General features: G+C 35.4%; 1 protein-coding gene across 3 annotated transcripts in view; it reads right to left on the reverse strand.

Annotated features, from left to right (window-relative positions):
* Nucleotides 1–19,743, reverse strand: part of Dlc1 (DLC1 Rho GTPase activating protein) — a 436,178-nt gene that overhangs the window by 348,342 nt on the left and 68,093 nt on the right. The window contains exon 1 of one of the 3 annotated variants that reach the window (XM_070016283.1): nucleotides 9,532–9,788. The exons of 1 other annotated variant lie outside the window; for it this stretch is intronic. The gene's annotated coding sequence lies outside the window, so the exon portion shown is untranslated. Of the gene's footprint in view, nucleotides 1–9,531; nucleotides 9,818–19,743 lie in introns of those variants that run through there. One more of the 3 variants, XM_070016288.1, reaches the window with a different exon arrangement.

Consider the following 19,743-nt stretch of genomic DNA (forward strand, 5'->3'; position numbering starts at 1 on the left):
CCTCCCTTCCTTCCTTCCTTCCTTTTTCCTTCCTTTCTCCCTCCCTCCCTCCCTCCTTCTCTCCCTCCCTCTCTCTCAAACCTGCCTCTCTCCCTCCCACTCTCCCCTTCTTTCTTTTGTGTGTGTGTGTGTGTGTGTGTGTGTGTGCACGTGCACTGCAATTTAGGGCTGGGTTGCTATCCTTGAGCTTTTTTGCTTTTTTGTTTTTCTCAAAACTAGCACTTTACCACCTGACACTTCTGGTTTTGGGTTCTTAATTGGAGATAAGAATCTCGTGGACTTTTCTGCCCAGGCTGTCTTCCATCCTTAGATCTCAGCCTCCTGTGTAGCTAATAGTATAGGCTTGAGCCATTGACATGTGGCCATTATTTCTAATTTTGGTTCATTGGAATTTTCCAAATAATTTTTAAGACAAAATTCTTTAAGACAAAACGTTTCCTAATTATTATTACATTTTGAATACCCATTCCATATCCTGTGATGTGAAAGACTGACAATAACATCAAAACAAAACTATTTTATCTCCACAAACTGCCATACTTCCTATTTAAATTTTAATTTTGAAGATTAAAGGTTTAGTGATTCACAAAAAAATCATTAGATTATTGACAATAGAATGAAAGCACACTTTCCTTATTTTCTAAATCACCTGAATTGACTAAAATCCACCCTGAAAGACAAATCCTTACAAAGAATTCTTCTTTTAAAATTATACCTCATATGACTGGTCATTTTTTAAAATTACATTTATTTCCTAATCCTTTTCATGCAGTTTCATTCAAAATGAGCTCAGCTGCTAGGATCTGGATAGAGGATTTGGAAAAGTGTAGGTCATTCCAGGGTGTTGATTTTATGAAGTGAATTTCCATGGAGAAATTTCACTTCTAAAATGTGTGTGTCCAAACTTCACTGTATCAACACCACTAAAGACAGTATGCATTTGGAGTCATGCAATGTTTCTAAAGAGTATGTAGGAAATATTCAAACTTGCTTTCTGTGATTTAAGGACATAGGATGTATAGACCCAAAGTGACTTCAGATTTAGTCTTCAAGTTAATTTTATAATACTACACCCTAAAATTTTTAAATGTAATTTAAAAAAACAGAATATCATTACATGTAAACACAGTAATTAGAGTTCATTGACCTCTGCTGGGCCCAGTTGGCACACGCCTATAATCCTATCTACTCAAGAGGCTGAGATCAGAGGATCTCCGAAAAAACACTTGTGTTCAAGTGATAGATGACTATTCTTGAGCAAAAATGCTCAGGAACAGAGTTCGAGACCACTGTTCCCCCCCATTTGACCTCTATGAAGTATCAAATGATTATGTTCTACTTTGTACTTGCTTCTGTTTTTTATTTTTGTTTTTATTTAGTTGGCCATGGGCTTGAACTCTAGGCCTGGGCGCTGTCCCTCAGCTCTTCAGCTCAAGGGGAGTGCTCTACCACAAGAGCCACAATGCCACTTCCTGTTGGTTAATTGCAGATATGAGTCTCCTGGACTTTCCTGCCTGGCTGACTTTGAACTGCCTTCCTCAGATCTCAGCCTCTTGAGTAGCTAGGATTATAGGTGTGAACCACCTGCTCCTGCTGTACTTGCTTCTGAAATAAATATATACACTATAATTTGTCCTGCCAATTTTTCAAAAAGAGCTATTGTTATGCTGTAGTTTGGGAGAAAAAGGGCAAAAATGAAATCTGTGGCTGAAATCAAGTGTGCATTACTATAGAACAGTAGTCAAATCATAATCACAATAAAACAAACAATCAAAAAATATACAATGTGTTGAAGATATTCTTCTAAACATCAGAATTATAAAAGTAAATAATATAATGATGGGTGCCAGTGGCTGATGCCTGTAATCTTAGCTACTGAGGAGCCTGAGATCTGAGGATCACAGTTCAAAGCCAGCCCAGGCAGGAAAGTCCGTGAGGCTCTTATCTCCAATAAACTACTAGAAAACTAGAAGTGGCACTGTGGCTCAAGTGATAGAGCACTAGCCTTGAGCTGAAGAGCTGAGGGACAGCGCCCAGGCCCAGAGTTCAAGCCCCAAAACCAACAACAAAAAAAGTAAATAATATAGCCTATCATTATTCTTGGATTGAAGCAATTTTATGGGAGAAACTCATATTAATAAAAATACTAAGTCTTATCATGACCATAACACCACTGATAGGTACCAATGTCATGAAAAGTTTGCTACCAAGTGGGGGAGTTATCAACTTACCCTTCCTCCCTCCCTCCCTCCCTCCCTCCCTCCCTCCTTCCTTCCTTTCTTCCTCCCTCCCTCCCTCCCTCCTTCCTTCCTTCCTTCCTTCCTTCCTTCCTTCCTTCCTTCCTTCCTTCCTTCCTTCCTTCCTTCCTCTCTCCCTTCCTTCCTTCTCTCTTTCTCTCCCTCTCTTCTTCCTTCCTTTTGAGTAAATTGTGTTAGGAATATGGATAGGTTAAGTAGATATTCCAAAAGAGGAAACCCATGAATAATAATTTCAGGTCCTCTGTAGTAAATTTTCTGATTCTCCAACTGTCCAAATATAATGGAACCTTAAATATGGTTTTCTACTGGATGGAAAAACCATTCTTTTCTTCCTAATTTCAGATTCTTACTATTCTAGAAAACATCACTGAAAAAGATAGTGCAAGCAACATCAAATCCTAGAGAATTATTTATAACTTAAAAACTGTCTCCATGGAGGGAAACTGCAGTTTTCAAGGACAATTCAGAGAAAAATTGAAGGAAGAAAATTTTTGATGAAAAAAAATTCTCAGAAAATACCTCAAAATTAAGTTTTCAGTCTGAAGAGAACCCATGGAATATGAAACACACAGGAAAAAAAACTTCAACAAGTTACAAAATAAGCTATGGTGAATCAAATAGAATAAGTATGGTTTGTCACTTTTTCTGAAAAATACTTTCAAATGACATCCATACATTTTGGGTTACAAAAGGAAAGTGAAGAATTCCCTGAATTAAAACTATTCTCTCAGTGTCTTACATACTTTATAGCTTCCACTGGAATTGGAAAGCTTTCTCTGAGTCCCTGCTTCTAGATTAGAACTACTCTGGGAATTAGGTAAATTGGGGAATTAACCCATTCACTCTCCCAGAAGTCTCCTCATCAGAAAATATCAGGGTTTTGCAAAATTACAAGCTATTATTCTAGTTGTGCCCTATTTTTATCTCCAGATTCCTGAGTAGTACCTCATTTTCTTGTAGGGAGGAGTTCAGATCTGGCAATATCTGACTTACCACCCATTTTAAAGTTCAAGTCAGTCCATTTTGCAGCTCCTCTTCATGTTCTCTTAAACTCCCCAGGTAATTTGAGGAAATCAGAGGGCATTTCATAATACTATATTTTCTGCAATCATTTCTGGGGATATGTGATTTCCAACAGATTCCTGAATCAACACAACTCACAGTTGATGTAGTTTCTATACACCTGTACTTTCTTTGATTTTCTCTATTTTCTCAGTAATAACATTCTATTCTATTGCTTGGGACACTGTATTTTAGAAGAGTTCAAATATATCCATTAATAAATAATCATTACCTACGATAACCAATGCAGCGTATTGTTCTTTTTCTACATTTCTTTCTGTGAGAATTTTTCATGCAACAGGAAATAAGATTGAGTTAAATTTCATATTCAGATATCAGCTGTTTCCCTTCTTTTGGATAACAATATAGTATATAGGAATGTGGTTTGCTTCATTATGCAAAAGGTATTTCTGTTCCACAAGGGCCATGGATTATACTACTTTATCATCATCATAGTGCGATGTGGCTTTGGTTAAGTGGTCACTTTATTTTTAGCTTTGCTATCACTTCTAAGAACACTCTCACAGTGGATACAGCAATCGCTAAGTGTAAATAGGAGATATGGTGACATCAACACAGGTGCTTGGGTAGCAACATGACAAGAGAGCTCAGCTTTTGGTCATTCCATATGCACAACTTCTTTCACTGAAATCAGGAACTTAGTTCAGTGTCCTACCAGTGTTCAATGCCTTTGATATCTACTATTGTCTTCCATGGTTAATATCTGTAATATTATCTATGTACTTGACCTTGTTTTTATTTATAGGCATTTTCTACTTATGCAAGTACGATTAAGGGCACTAGAAACTTCTGATGATAAGATAACAGCAATAGTAAAAATGTTTGTATTTATGCATGGCAAATGTACCAGGTCCTATATTTGATGTGTTATAATACCTATATTAGTAATAAAACTCACAATTACCCTATGAGACAGGTACTGTCATTGTTCTAATTTTGTAAGTATAAATACTTGCTGGATTTAGCAACCAGTTCACTGTCAAATGCATTTTGGTGGGCAGGGATTATTATCATATATTTCTTGTATGTGAGATTGGTATCTACTTGAAATCCTTGTCCTCCCCCTATCCCACTTTCCCCTATTAGATGGAAATGTCTCATGTATGTTTCTACATTTCTACCTAAGCTTGCTGTGAATCATGATCCTCAGGTCTCAGCCTCCTGCGTAGTTAGGATTACAGGTATCAGCCACTGGTAACCAGCTGAAGAACTATTTTTATTTGAGTTGTTTGCCTAAACTCCATTGGTGCCTCAGCTTTCTCATATTTGTAATGAAAATAACAGAAGAATTGTTGTGAAAATAATAATATCGAGTTAACATAATACTAAAGAGTTACTATTATATGTAGATCTCTTCATCCAAATGTGAAAATAATAATACTGAGTTAACATAATACTAAGAGTTATTATATGTAGAACATTTCATCCAAGCACATTGCAAACATTCACTACAAACTAAGTGATATCATAGGTACAGAAATGGAGATAGTGATGATGATATCATAAAAGGGACTCCTTGGAGTCCTTTGACTTATCTTTGACTCTGATTGTAGCTAAAGAATCAATGGCTGAATTTATAAGATTATCTCTTTGTTGCTTTGTATGTCCCTCCCCCACAGTATAACCCCTGCTTTCACTATATTTGATGTCAGTTTAACTTGAGGAGGAGATGGGGAAAAACCAGTTGTTTAAGGATACAGGTGGACCTGTTGCAACAATGAGAAGTACAAGTTGTCATGTCCAAAACGAGCTTTACAATGTCAGTGCGGGGGGGGGGGGGGGGGGGGATGGGAGGGAAGGAGAAGGATTGGGATTGGGGGGGAGGGGGGAGGCTGGGAAGGGACATGAAGGGTAAACAAAAGGAGGAGGCTGCAATGCTTGGTAAGAAATGTATGCATTATCCTGCCCATGTAATTGTAACCCCTCTGTACAGTATGTTCACAAATAAAATTAAAAAAAAAAAGAATCAATGGCTGAGTATGAGCTAGAACTATCCTTTGTCTGCCATCTTATTTCAATATACATGTGATTAGACCAAAATAAAAGAAAAAGCAATTATTCAAACCAAGGAGCATCAGTGGTACAACTGAAATCACAGCCAATATTCCAACTCTGCCCATGATGTTATTCAGTGTATCCCTGCCTATGGATTGAAAAAAAAAAACACTAGTGTTTTGTTCCCACTGGCTTCAGGCAACTTTTAATTTCAAACCATTTCTGGAAGCTCACGTTTCTGGTTCCTAGTAAACTGCAATGTCATCTTCTAAGAGTGTTATAAACTTCTGACCCCAGCTTCTGATGACTTTTGCCAACCCTCTATTTTTCTTCCTCTTCAATGCTTATTATTTTATTATTACAGGATGTCTGCAAAATAAAATAAAAATAAAAAGTCCAACTCCCACATAATATCATTCTTCAACCCTGCTTTCTTTTCCCTTTCTTTTCTCTTTTCCTAACATTAATTTCACAAACACTTATTGACAATCAGATATTGACAAGTCTTAATATGCTAGGTATTTTGTGAATTGCCAGGAATAAAATGAAACACTAATTAAATTTCCTAAATTGTTCTTTAGTCTTCCTCTTTATATCTATATCATTTCCATTATTAGCACTGATTTTTCTCTTTGATTTATGTGAATTGCATTACTAAAACCCTTCAATATTTCAATGTAATATGAGCATAATCTATTCACTCATTCAAACAACTGTCTTTTTCTTTCCCATTCATCAATCCCAGTTAAACTGCAAGTTCATACATAATACTGTGTATGCTACGTTACAGATATTTTTGCATCCCATTTATGTTGTTTATAATCCACAGGGTCAAAATTAGCAATGCCATTTAAAATTAGATTACAAGAGCTCCACAACGCTATTTTTTGTTTACCTTCTTTAAATCTGGACCTATATAGTCACAAATTTTATTTAACCACCAGTTTAATGCTGAAACAGAATCAAAGGTATATTCTATATCACATTAAATCCACCAAAGTCCCATTTGTCTGTAGACCTGTCTTGCTTGCACTGAGATTTTAAGGGACAGCCCCATGTACTGTCATTGGCATTTCTAGGTTCTGATCCTGAAATCCTTGATACTGGGATTTCTAATGAGTTGTTACAAATTAATATTGATTCATTCATCTTCCAAATAGAAGACCTATTTTAGGTTTATTTTTAAATTATAGGACTTAATCCTCAGTAAATAAGATTAAATAGTATCTTAAAAACTTGAAGCAAGTTATACAATACTGATAAGTTTGAAAAGAGGTAGCGAGTGCATAGACTCATTGCTTCACTCTGCTTCTGCTGCATTCCATCAAAGGACTGTAGTGATTAACTACATGGAGTGTTGCATATCTTTGAAGTGGTAACAACGGCAGGAAATTCAATTATGTTCATGAAAATGCAAAGAACTAAATACAGCACAACACAACACAAAGCCGAGCATCATGACACATTCTAAAGAATTCTATTCTATCAAACATGGAATATACAAACATTCGGAGTCAGACCATTGCTTAGAAAGTGCAGTGTTTCAATATATACAGCAACAGATATGATGGGATAGAATACAAATGTTTCAGCCAATGCTCCTATTTTATGCTTCACTGCAAAATGTTCTGTACTCTACAACTGAAAGATTTTGTTAAAAGATTTGGGGTAGAGATATCTACTGGAAGAATGAACATAGCTGTAAATGAAAACAAATGATCTGGGTTTTTTTGGTCTAGAAAGTTTTCATATGTCCATTTGCATACTTCTTATTGACACAAATACAGATAAAATTGGCAACAGGCAGTGATATTTAGTTTAGATTATAGATCCATAATAGATAATGGGTCCTTAAATTTTTTTATTGTAGAAATACTGTATAGAGGGATTGCACTTACATGAGTAAGGTAATGAGTACATTTCCTATGGAGGATTGTTACCTCCTCCTTTGTTTTTCCCCTACCATCCCTACCTTCCCCACCTTCTCTCTCCCCCACCCCAAGTTGTAAAGTTCATTTTCAACAGTGTCTTGTACATCTCATTGTTACAATGGGTCAACCTGTATCCTTATTTCAGCATTTTGTTATTTCCCTTCCTCTCTCTAAATTAGAAAAATGTATATACAAGATCCAGGACACTTTCTTGTTATTGTTTTAAGGTATTAAAATGTACTATGTGATTTTTTTTTTTGGTTTCTTTTGTATGTTCTTCCCCCATGGTACAACCCCTGTTTTAGCTGTACTTGATGTCGGTGCCTTGCATCTTGCATATACATAAGATTCTTAAAGAAACGACAATGGGAGTCATAAAAGATCTTCTGAAATTCACTGAATGGGATAATTATTTTAAAAATCATCACAATATAGAGATATAAAACAGATAAGTTCTTTTAAAGACCTAATTTTAAATAACACAACAGAGAAAAGGTCACATAATAATAAACCTATGCTTATTCCTAAATATGAAATGTGACAAAATAGCCATAAGACAAGTTATTCCTTTAAATTGTTTGCTGAAGACCTAATAAATAAATAAATAAATAAAAACTATTTGCATTTGAGGAAATTGCATTGATTAGTGAATTTGATTCTTTTATTTTTTTCAAGGAACTCCAAATGCCACCACTGGACATGATCATGCTTTATTATGAATAATTATGATGAGCTCAAGACGCTGCAAAGAGATATGCCACAAGGTGCTGTGGTACCAATGACATCCTTTCTCCTAGTCCATGGAGTGACTTTGAACAGGTCATTCTCAAGTGTCATTCCTCTGCCTCCCTCTTGGTCACCTCCAGGCAATGTCAGAAGAGGTGATCACTTAGATCTTTTCCTTCCAGGACATTCCATACAGGAATTTTATTGAATCTCAATTTAGACATATCAGAATTTGTTTTGGTACTTAAGATGACTCTAAGTCCTCATATATGATAGGTAATCACTCTGCTCCTGAGTTTTTTTCTACCTGGTGTCCAGAGTCTCATTTTTAATACTTTAAATATGACTTTCCTAATTCTTAAAAGTCTTAATGAAGTTATTACTGAGTAATTAAATATCATCAGTACAAGTTATTCCAATATAGCAGTTAAGAATGAATTAGATACCACACTAAATAATCAACGTGTACTATATAACAGCTTAAAACCTATGCTTGATTTCGGATGATCCAACAGTGAAAATAGCTCTTCAAGCCTTCATTATGTAAGTTTACTTTTTGAAATATGTATGAATATTTGCTCCCTTTATGTACCTACCAATCCTATTATTTCTAAAAGATAATGATTTTCATCCTAAATATTCAGAAGTATAACAGCATAGTTGATAGTATAAATCCATACTATTAAAACATTATTAAATTTCTTTGCTCATACATTATACATCCAAACATATTACAGAGATCATAGGCTGGTAGAAATATAATTTTATGATTACAGAAAGTATAGTTGTATGGCCAGTTTTTGTAAGATTGTCCTGGGTTTGGCTGCCTTAAAAATAACAACAAGTACCCTTTTCATTGAAATTTACTTCAATTATTCAAAACATACAAATAGAATCTATGCAGGAAATCTAGGAAATTTAATCTAAATTATATCCAATTCTCATATCCAATTCTCGGATTGAAATATCTGAAAGTGAAATTAAATACTCCAGGTTGGAACTGATTTCTGAGATTTCATGTATCTACAGTTTAAAGTGATACTTTGAAGATGAGCAGCAACTTGACATTGTGGTTCATACTGCCTTGAAATAATACTGAAGAATCCAATCTTCATCCATTCATATGGGACATAAAATAATCTCTGGAGAATTATTATTAAGAAAATGTCACCAGGGCTCTACATTCTTCCTGCTTTCAAAAGAAGAGGAAGGAAGAGTTCCCAGACACCTCATAAGTGAGAAGATACATGCAATTCATATTATGCTGTGGGATAGGCAAAAGTCCTTACAGATCTATCAATAAGTAAGTGAAAGATTTAAAAAGAGGAACGGCTTGCTATCCTACGTTATGGAAGAAAACAGCAAAAACCTATATGGAGCCTATTTTAGGAATGACATTTGGCTAAAACTATTTTGACTCACAAGTTTTCCCCTTACTTAAAGCCTTTCCCACTTTCTGATTTCAGGGCTCAACAATGCTGACATTTCTCACCCTCTGCTTCTTCAAAGATCCCTCAAAGCATAAAGATAAATCTTACCTAGACAAGGAAGAGCTGCACCACCAAGGCATAACCCGGTCCCAAAGTTTGGCTAGGAAAGAAGTCCATCCCGTGAGTTAGCTTCTCCAAAATGTAAGTTCACATTTCGTGGTTGAGATCGTGGCTCTATTCTAAGCAGTTGTACAGTGTGTGATCCTAACAAAAACACTCTCCGCAGCTGGAACAAGCCTCCTAGGCTCAAGCCGGATCCTGTCGAAGGCGTTCCTAGTGACTTCTGTCTACTAAATTCAGACTGATGTTTTGCGAAAGGGGCCTCCACAACCAGGCCTAGATTGCCTGGAAAGTATTTCCTGCCTCTGAGAAGTTTGCATGTGAGAAAAACTGCAAGAGGCTGGGAGGGGGGAGAGAGAGCTGCCTGGGCTAAGGAGCTCTGATTTTACACAGAACCAAAGTGAGTTTGTCAAAGCTCTTGAGGTGATTAGCTAGAGACTCATTAAGTCCTAGAGCTTTGCTTATGAAAAAAGAGAGAGAGAGAGAGAGAAAAGAATATTGCTCTCCTGCCACCTTCTACTATATTAAGTGTCTATAAAAGTATCTCTGCTAGCATTTATTTCCAAACCTCCTTCCAAAACAGCAAGATGAACTGAGAAATTTAATACTATAATCATTCTAAATTTTAAAACGAGGTGTTTTTTTTCCCCTAACATAACTTAAAATTCAAAATGCTGGAGCCTTCTGTTCTGTGCCTGAGAAAAGTCTGAGTAAATTCCCTAGAATGCAGTAAATAGGATGTTTTCTTCAAGTTCCCTGTACTCCCCCTCCTAGATTTCTTACCAGAATCAAAATAGCTTATACTACAGCACATACAGCTTTACCTCTAGTCAGAATCCTCCAGAGTTACACAAATCCAGGGTTGCAGAAGCAGAAGACAGACTCCATCTTGATCATATTAGAGTCCTGCTGACATTAAACACATTCAACCGGCCTCTGTCTAGCCTGACAGAGTCCCTGAATCACATCTTTAAAGCGACTCACAGTATCTGTATCCTTCGTCCAACACACATTTTGTGAACTCTCCTCTGTTTATCTTTGCTGCTTTCTTGTGCCTCCACTGAGTAACTTCCTCCTAGCTGCTCCAGGCTGGGAACTTGGACTCCCATTTGGTTTTGATTAAAACCAGACAGCCAACTCTGGAGAATTTAGAGAATAAGCTAATGGAAACTGCAAGCATGGCTTTAATTAGTACATCAATTAATAATAGATGTTAGCTTGTCTTATAATGAGATGTCACAAATGCAAAGGCAGAAGAAGCCCAAGTGAATTCAGGAAAAGAACTCATTCCAATGCTTATTCCTTTATGATCCAGAATTTTCCTTAGGGAAAGTTGAGGGAAGGAAGAGTGGTGTGGCTTTGGGACATCTAGGTTGTGGCTGAAGCACTGGGAAAGCCTCATTGTTTACACCAGTGAAGCGGGAAACAGCAACTCTGAGTTTAATTATCTCGGTTTGGCTGAGACAGCTCACTAATGTCTCCCTTTGATTATATTTCCAATCAATGTATTTTATTGCTATTCATTTTGCCTCTCTGATCCATGATAAGATGAACCTAATTTGGGGGGGGTCTATGAAAAAATTGCAAATTTCCAGAACTTTTCAATAATTCTATGTGCAAGAATAATTCTACTTTCCATGTGATAAATGATAACATATGAAGAGATATGAGAACTATTAAGCTTGTTTTCCCTAACATCTGTCCTCTTTTCTGAAGTTGTGAGTTATTGTCATTGTTGTCAGCTTTAAGTTTTAGAACAAATGGGTAGATCCTTTGTGATCATGATGGTTATCATTTATATACTTTCAGAGAATGTAATAAGTGATAATTCAATAAAGTATGAGATCATAGCAAGTGGTTCTTTTAGCTAAATATCTGTCAGAATTAACACGAAGCTTGATTTTAGAGATATGTCAAATTGCAAGAATAATTACTGTTACATATGAATTTGAATAAGGAAAGTATTCAAATGAAAACATGTTGGGAAGGCAGGCTTGGTGGTGTGTGACTGAAATCCCAGCACTAAGAAGGCAGAGCAAAGGTATCATTAAGTTCAAAGCTAGTCCAGGCAACCTAACAAGATCTTGACTTCAAAACCAAAACAAACAAATAGCAAGTAAAACATAACAAGAAAACACAAAAAAATTCCCACAAAACCAAACGAACAAAATCCTAATTGGTTGAAACAATCTAAAAAATTTATGTGACAATTTATGTGAGAATTGTTGGTAGATTAATTATTCCCATGGCATTATTCCCAGTAATTGTGTGTTCCCAGTAATTTTATGTGTGTGTGTGTGTGTGTGTGTGTGTGTGTGTGCATGTGTGAGTGCATGTGTGTGCCAATATTGAGGCTTGAAATCAGGGTCAGGTCACTGTCCCTTAGTATTTTTGCTTAAGGCGGGTGCTCTACCACTTGAACCAAACCTTCACTTTTGTTTTTTTTTGCAAATCAATTGAAGATGAGTCTCATAGACTTTCCTGCCTGCAGTGATCTGCATGCATTTTCATTTGTATTTTGCAGATAAAATGTTAGTTGGTAACCTTTTGTCAGGTGATGGAATATAGCTAACTCCAGTTCATCTATGTTTTCTGCTTTATTTGGCCTTCTGTAATCAGTCTCCCATAAGGTCTTTTCATTTTAATTTATTAATTTAATTGCTGTGTGAAAATGGGAAGACTTCTTAAATTCTCCAAGTTTTAGGTTCATCCTTAAGAGTGGAGAAAATTGCACATCACTCAAAGTAGACAGAAGATTAATGTGTGCATATACTCATGTTTATATTTATTTCTCTAAGGAAAATGCTGGAGCAAGATGAAATGAGAAATGATATAACTGCCTTTCTACCATGCCCTGTGTATATATTTATTCCTGTCTCACCCTCCAGTCCTGCTCCATTGGCTGCTCACTGCACTCAATAACTTCCACCCACTTCTACCAGCAGATAATTAGCTTTGTTTCTGTTGACATTGGCCCAAAGAAACAAGAAAAACTGTTCACATACATTTATAAAATATACTGGCAAGTTTTTCTTAAACTTTCTCTTCTCTAAACAAACAAACCAGTGTTCTTTTTAACTGGAAATATGATTTCCTAAATCTTTAATCATTCTCATTTCTTGTTTTCATCTTCAATTGCCAGATCCCAACAAAGCTCAGAACTTATACACTCATCGAGGCCTTACCAAATATGTGTATAAAGATAAAAATGAGATGACATCCCAAATACTTAACCTTGTGTCAGGCACAGAGAAGGGGTTTAAGTTATTTGTCTTCTTCTTCCTCTGTTTGTAAATCTAAAACCTTCTCTTAAAAATGTTTGCCTAGGATGTTAGGCTAGATTAGCTAATAAAATATGGAATAGAAGCAGTTAAAAAAAGGGTTCCGGAATAAGAGTCTGACTCCAAAACCAAACTGTGTCACTTTGTGAAAGTTACTTAACCTGTGTAAGATTTGAAGCTTAGCCTCTAACTAGACATTTTCCAAATCAAAGCAGTTGATCTATGGAAAGCCTTTATATCTTTTGGCAGGGTAGCATTTATTGGTAGATAGAACCATTATTGTGCCAGTACTAGGGCTTGAACTTAGAGCCTTAGACAATATTCCTGAGCTTTTTGTCTCAATGCTAGTGGTCACCTCTTGAGCTGTATTTCCACTTCTAAAGTTTTGCTGATTAATTGGCGATAAGAGTCTCATGGTCTTTCTTGCCTGAGCTTATGATTCTCAGATCTTAGCTTCCTGAGTAGCTAGGATTATAGGCATGAGCCACTGGTACCTAGCAGTAGAAATATTTCTACTCTTTAAATTATTATCTATATAATTTATATCTCTCTTTTGAATGACATGTTTAGAATTTGTCTATCTAGCAGTCGATGAAACAACAATTATGTTGATGTGCAATCATGTGTTGTTTTGGGAAGAAAAGAATAGAGGAAGGATTTAAAGTTTAAGATAAATGTTCTTTACTATTATCTAAATATTTGATATGATAAGGTTAGCTATCAGTTTTTCTACTAGTTCCTCCTCACTAATTTTTAGGAAAGTTGAATCTGAACATCTTCTACATAATTGGTCAATGGGTCTAGTAGACAGTAACCTTTGATTAGGCAAAGCAGATCTATCTTTTGAAAACAGTGATTTCCTCCTCTTTGAATTGAGTAACAATCCTCATTAACTCAGGAACTAAAATCACCATTTGTACTTTTGTGAGAAGTCTGAGGCTTTTTCTTCCCATTTTCATGAAGGAATAGTTTTGTAACAGTTTTGTAATAAGCTTGAAATTAATACTAAACAATGCCTCTAAAGCAATTTAAAAGGGCCTACACATTCTAAAAGTTCTTAATAAATGTAGAAATAATAACTTGTCCATGACACTTCATCTTCCAAAACTTTCACAGCTTTGCTTATAATTTATTAGAGTTACTACATGTAGGGCAAAGCAATAAAAAGCAAGTTGACAAGGTTTTGAGGTAATATTTTGTCACTGGAAATTATTCTAATCCAAGACTTGGTGTGAAAAAAGTATTTTGATGCATCTAGATAGGGGTTTTTCTATTTGCTAAATTTATTTTATTTACACCAATTTTCAATGAAACAATTTTCATTACAAGGGAAAGATGGATATAACTAGAGACACTAGAGAACATATGGTTTTAGAAGCTGAAAAATCTCTTTGCTTGTTCAGAATGGATAAGGATAACCTTTGCTGATGAAGTTGACCATTCCAGACGTATCAAGAGAATTGGTGTGAATGCAATGGAAAAAGGATAGAGATCTAGAGAGTACTCTCAGGTTGGTGGTAAGGAATATATCAGATAGTGTCTTCTATGCATTTTGCCTTTAATTCCTGGAAACGTGAAATCCTAGTGTGGTTTTGAGTAGAAGAGCGGCGAAATTTAGGGAGACCATTGGGCAGAGGATGAAATTGCCACAAACTGAAAACTGGAGGTAAAGCCAGTCTGTCTGTGAGGCAGACTAGAATTTTAGTTTAGGATATACTACACTGAGGATGTCTGTAAGACAGTCTTAAGAGCAATGCTAAGGGTTGTATTGGATGTATGAATTGGAATTTACAAGGGAGAGCTTGGCTTAAGAAATGTATTTGGAAGACTTAACTGTGACTATATGGAATTTAAAGTATTAGACTGGATGAGATCCCAAAAAGAGTGAATGTTAATTAGAGCAAGTCAGAGACAAAGAGCTAATTGACCATTAGATTTGACAAACAAAAGTCACTGTTGATCATGACAAGTTCAGAGAATCATATGGATAAAAGTCAGATTAGCATGTCTTAAAATAGCATTCTAGGACAGAAGGTAGACACACAAATAGAGTCAAGCCTTTGAAAGAGGAGTAAATAAATGGAATGGTGGCCATGAGATACATCCATTGAATGGAAGAATATAGGATGTCTGTACATTTTTTAAATGAATGTTTTCTAAAGGGGGTAAAGGATGTTGAAAGGAAGAGAACAGGGAGAGAAATGTTGGAGCAATTTCTTGGCAAGGAGAGATGGGATAGGATCTAGTATATAAGTACTGACTTTAGGTAGAGGAGTGTGACACACATGTGAACTTCAGTGGGTCTGAAATTTCCTGATTCAGCTAACCTCAGATAGCCACCACTAGCATGCTTTTCCACTAGTATTGTACTTAAACATGGACTGTGATGTTATTCTTAATCATACATTTAAAATTTGTATCTATGAGACTATTGTTCGAATAGATAGTATCTATGGATCAGTGACAGAAATGACAGATCTGCAGATACACCTACATGTGTGATTCTTTATAGAACTCCACTTCCTGTATAACCAGATAAAGAGGACATTTTCCCCTGGAGCATACACTCAATTACCACCTTTTGTAGTTTGAAAAAAACAAAACGATGCTGCTTTCGCATTACCCTCATCTGAAAGCAGTGTATATTTTAATTTTTTAAGTTATAGGTCCTCTTGCCAATTTCTTTATTTTTACCTTTTAGTTTACCTCTTGATTTCTCTATGCATTGATTATTCCTACTAGTTCTTATCTGTATTTTAATTGTTTCATTGACCCCTCAGTGGTATGTTGTAAATTCAACATATTTAAAGTGAACAATTTGATTGGAGTTGGTCAAATGCATCTGTCTGTGATCACATCATAGATAACATCACCAACAGAATATATTTTCTTCATATCTGTCTGTCACCCACCCTCTTGTTCCTGTCTGCCCATCTGCTCCCCATCAACCACTGCTCTCTGTAGATTTGTTTATATTTTCTTCAGGTGTTTGGACATGAAATTATATGGATGTGTGGTTTTGTTTTTAGGCCTTTTCTCTTAGTATAATTATTTAATTATTTTGAATCACTTGGTTTTCTTTTTATTGCTTAGTAAGCAGGTAACTAAATAACTAGTATTTTAATAATAAAAAAGTATATTCCTGGACATAATGTATAGGTTTTTTTTTTGGTAAATTTAGCTTTGCAATTTTCAACAAGGCCTCATGATTTTCTCTACCATAGTTTTGCATGTTTTCTTTGAGATTTATCAAGTCTTATTTCTACTGCGTGGCCATAATTATTTTCTAGGACAGAATAAAACACAGTTTTCCTTCACGCACTTCAGTGATCAAGTTTCCACTTAGTAACAAAATAAAAAAAACTTAAAACTTGAAAATCAAGTTTTCATGAAACCATTCTTGCTATTGTAATTTGGAGAAAAAAAATGTATTGGACAGAAAGCAGGAAAAACTTTGCCAAGATTTTAAAATGTTAGAAAAATAGTTTGAAAGACTTTGTAAAACACGTGTCCTATTAAGTTTCTTCTATCTTTATGTTGGACGATAGAATTTCACTATAAAAATAATCCTAGCATGGAATAAAATACAGCATAATTTCCTCTGCTTGTATTAGTTACTAGTAGGCCAATAGAGTGTTGTCCAGAGTTGCCAAGTTATTATGTAGACAAATGAGTCACAGAAACACAGTAGCATTTTTTGTTTGGGACCTTGCTGAGCTGCAAGTTGTTTAATGAGTTAAAATAATATTTTGGGTCTCAAGTAAAATGTGTGAGCTACCAAAGCCACAGATATTTGATTTTAAGGTTTAGAACAAAAGCAACTGACTATGTCAAGTCAATTTGAGCAATAGGCCACTGAACTTGGAGACAAGAATTCCTTGGGTGATAGTCTGTTTTCCTTGGGCTCAGCAATGGTAAAATCAGCATGATGATATTAAAGTTCCGAAATAAATAAGATTGTTCCGTTACCACCATGAATACTCATAATTGTTTTAATATATGTCTAAATACCCTTCTCATCTGGATGGGAAATTAGGGAAGATAATAGCACTTATTTCTCAACAGCAAGGAATATTTAAGATATAGAAACAAAAGGAATGACAGGAAAAAAATAATAAAATGAGTCAAGTAGTTTTGTTGTCTTCAAACTATTTTCTATAATTCTAAATAAGAAAAAACAAGTGAAGCAACAAAATTTTGGGGCACCTATGATGTACAAGGAACTTATTGCTAGAGATGTTAAAAAATATTGTAACAATTAATTTATAATTTGATTCTGTGTGTGTGTGTGTGTGTGTGTGTGTGTGTGTGTTGGGGCTTGAATTCGGGATCTTGATTCTGTCACTGAATTTTTTTCCTCAAGGCTAGTGGTGATTATTAGAAAACAAAGAAAGATTAGATAAATGGGATTGCATCAAACTGAAAAGTTTCTGCTTGACAAAGGACATAGCTAGCAAGATAAATAAAAAGCCCACAGAATGGGAGAAGATCTGTACTAGGTATGCATCAGCAAAGGGTCTCATGTATCAAATATACTTAGAAACTCTCAAAGAAGTAACAACCCAATTAATAAATGGGCTAAAGATTTAGAGAGACTTTTCAGAAGTAGTAGGACTGGTCAATAGACACATGAAGAAATGTTCAACATCCTGAGCCATAAAAATAATGCAAATCAAAACAACATTGAGATTTCACCTCATCCCGGTTAGAATGGCCATTATAGAGAAAATTAACAATAACAGGTGTTAGCAGAGATGTGGCCAAAAGGGAATGCTACTACATGAATGAACAACAGAGTGTTCAACCACTCTGGAAAGCAGTATGGAAGTTCCTAAACATAGAGCTTCCCTTTTACCTAGCAATCCCATTCCTGGATATTTACCCAATTGACCACAAGGCTACCAGCACAACCATGTTCACTGCAGCATTATTTACCATAGCAAAGATATGGAACCAGCACAGATGCCCCTCAGTGGATAAATGGATCAAAAAGTGTGTGTGTGTGTGTGTGTGTGTGTGTGTGTGTGTGTGTATGTGTATGATGGAATTTGATGCTTTCATCAGAAAGTATGACATTGTCTCATTCATAAGGAAAATGGAAAAACTTGGAAAAATTATATTAAGTGAACTAAGCCAGACCCAAAGATACATAGGCTCCATGGTTTCCCTAATTTGTACTAATTAGAGTGTGCCTATAAATCTATAAGTAAATACAAAATTCCATGTGGACATAATAAATTAAGCAGTACTCTAAACATTCATACAGTGAGACCAAAGGAGGATATTCTTAAGAGAAGATCCAGAAGGCTCAATAGTTATGTGCATATGATCATATAAAATTATGTTTATTGAAATGACCACCAAGAAATGAAAGCAATAGGATTTTTATTTTATTTTTTGTGTATTTTCTGCTCTTTTCCTTTTGTTGCTTTTTTATTGTGTCTGTATCTTTTATCTTGTATATAAACTTATCTTTTGGAGAGGGGAAAGGGAAGTATAGAAATGTTGGGACAAAGGGTGAACAAACACAGCTGTGATACTCACTAGACTCTATGTTAAAAATGAACTATTTGTTTTGGGGAGAGGGAGTTTGGGAGAGAAAAACTGGGAAAAAATGTTAAAAAATAAATGTACTTATTACCTGATTTATGTAACTGTAACCCCTCTGCACATCACCTTTACAATTAAAAAAAGAGTCTTGTAGCCTTTTCTGCCCTGGCTGGCTTTGAATCTTGATCTTTAGATTTCAGCCTCATGAGGATGACAGGTCCCTGTCATTCATCCGACCATTTTTGTGAACATTTAGACTTACATGGTATTTGGCATGAGTTTATTTTCCATTTTAAGTGAAGATCATTTAAAGATTTCTTCCCAAATCTTTGTTATCCAAAGGCCCATCCCCTAATGTCTGCTTTTCTGTAAATACTTTCTCAGGTGATCCAGAACTCATGCTGAGATATAGTATTTTTTTCTCTCTATTCTCTTACATTTCAGGGGATTATAAGGTAATGACTACATGAATATTCTGTCATTCCTGTAATGTAGATACTTGTTTCCTGCAACCTAAAGAGCTTCAGGTAGAAGAAAACAAATGAATAAGAAAAAAGAAAACCACTTACTTTGCCCAAAAGATGAGACTACTAAGTCACAGGAATCAACAGGTACATCACAAGTTCTAGTTTTTCTTCCAGCACAAATATTTGTTAGTCTCCTGCTTACTAAGTTGAAACAAAAATTACTTTCGTATTATGAGTTAAAAGTCCTATCTTTCCTATAAATTTCTTCCTAAGAACACAGCTCAGAAATTTGGAATAAAGGGGATGACATTATCAGTTTATTACACTTAAGTATTTGTTCAATTAGATCTGTTCCTATACTGGAAAGGACTGGAGTGTAGATTAGCCTGAGCTATACAGCAGGAGGAGTGGTGATAGAGCAAATGGCAATCAGAACGGGAGGCTCCTCTGTGTACGGAAGTTGAGAAGCTGTAATGATTGTCTGGAAGTCTTAGGGCATGAATAAAATGTGAGAGATGGAAAGACAAAGTTAAAAATGGAAAAAAAAACCCTCATCTTGCAACTTTATCTGTGACTGAGCCAGTACATAATTTTTCTCTTTTCATATCATGGTCTCCTCCTATATTATTTCTCCAGTTCTGTCTGCTACTTGCCTACTGAACCTCTGGTTTCCTTAGTGCATCTATTAACACATCCATTTTTTAAAAAAAGAGGAAATAGTCTTATGAGATAATGCAGAAAGAACTTACTACTTAATTTTTAAAAAATGCCTTGAAATGAAAACCACAAAGGAAATACCAAGTTTCTTCTCCAAGGGATGGAGGAAATTTGTAGGACAAGCTACTCAGTTTCTGATTTTTGTTTTGTTTTGTTTTGTTTTTTTTTTGAGTTTACTTTTTGCT

The sequence above is a fragment of the Dipodomys merriami genome, unplaced genomic scaffold (assembly GCF_024711535.1).
Source record: "Dipodomys merriami isolate MVZ:Mamm:240054 unplaced genomic scaffold, mDipMer1.0.p SCAF_12, whole genome shotgun sequence".
Lineage (NCBI taxonomy): Eukaryota > Metazoa > Chordata > Mammalia > Rodentia > Heteromyidae > Dipodomys > Dipodomys merriami.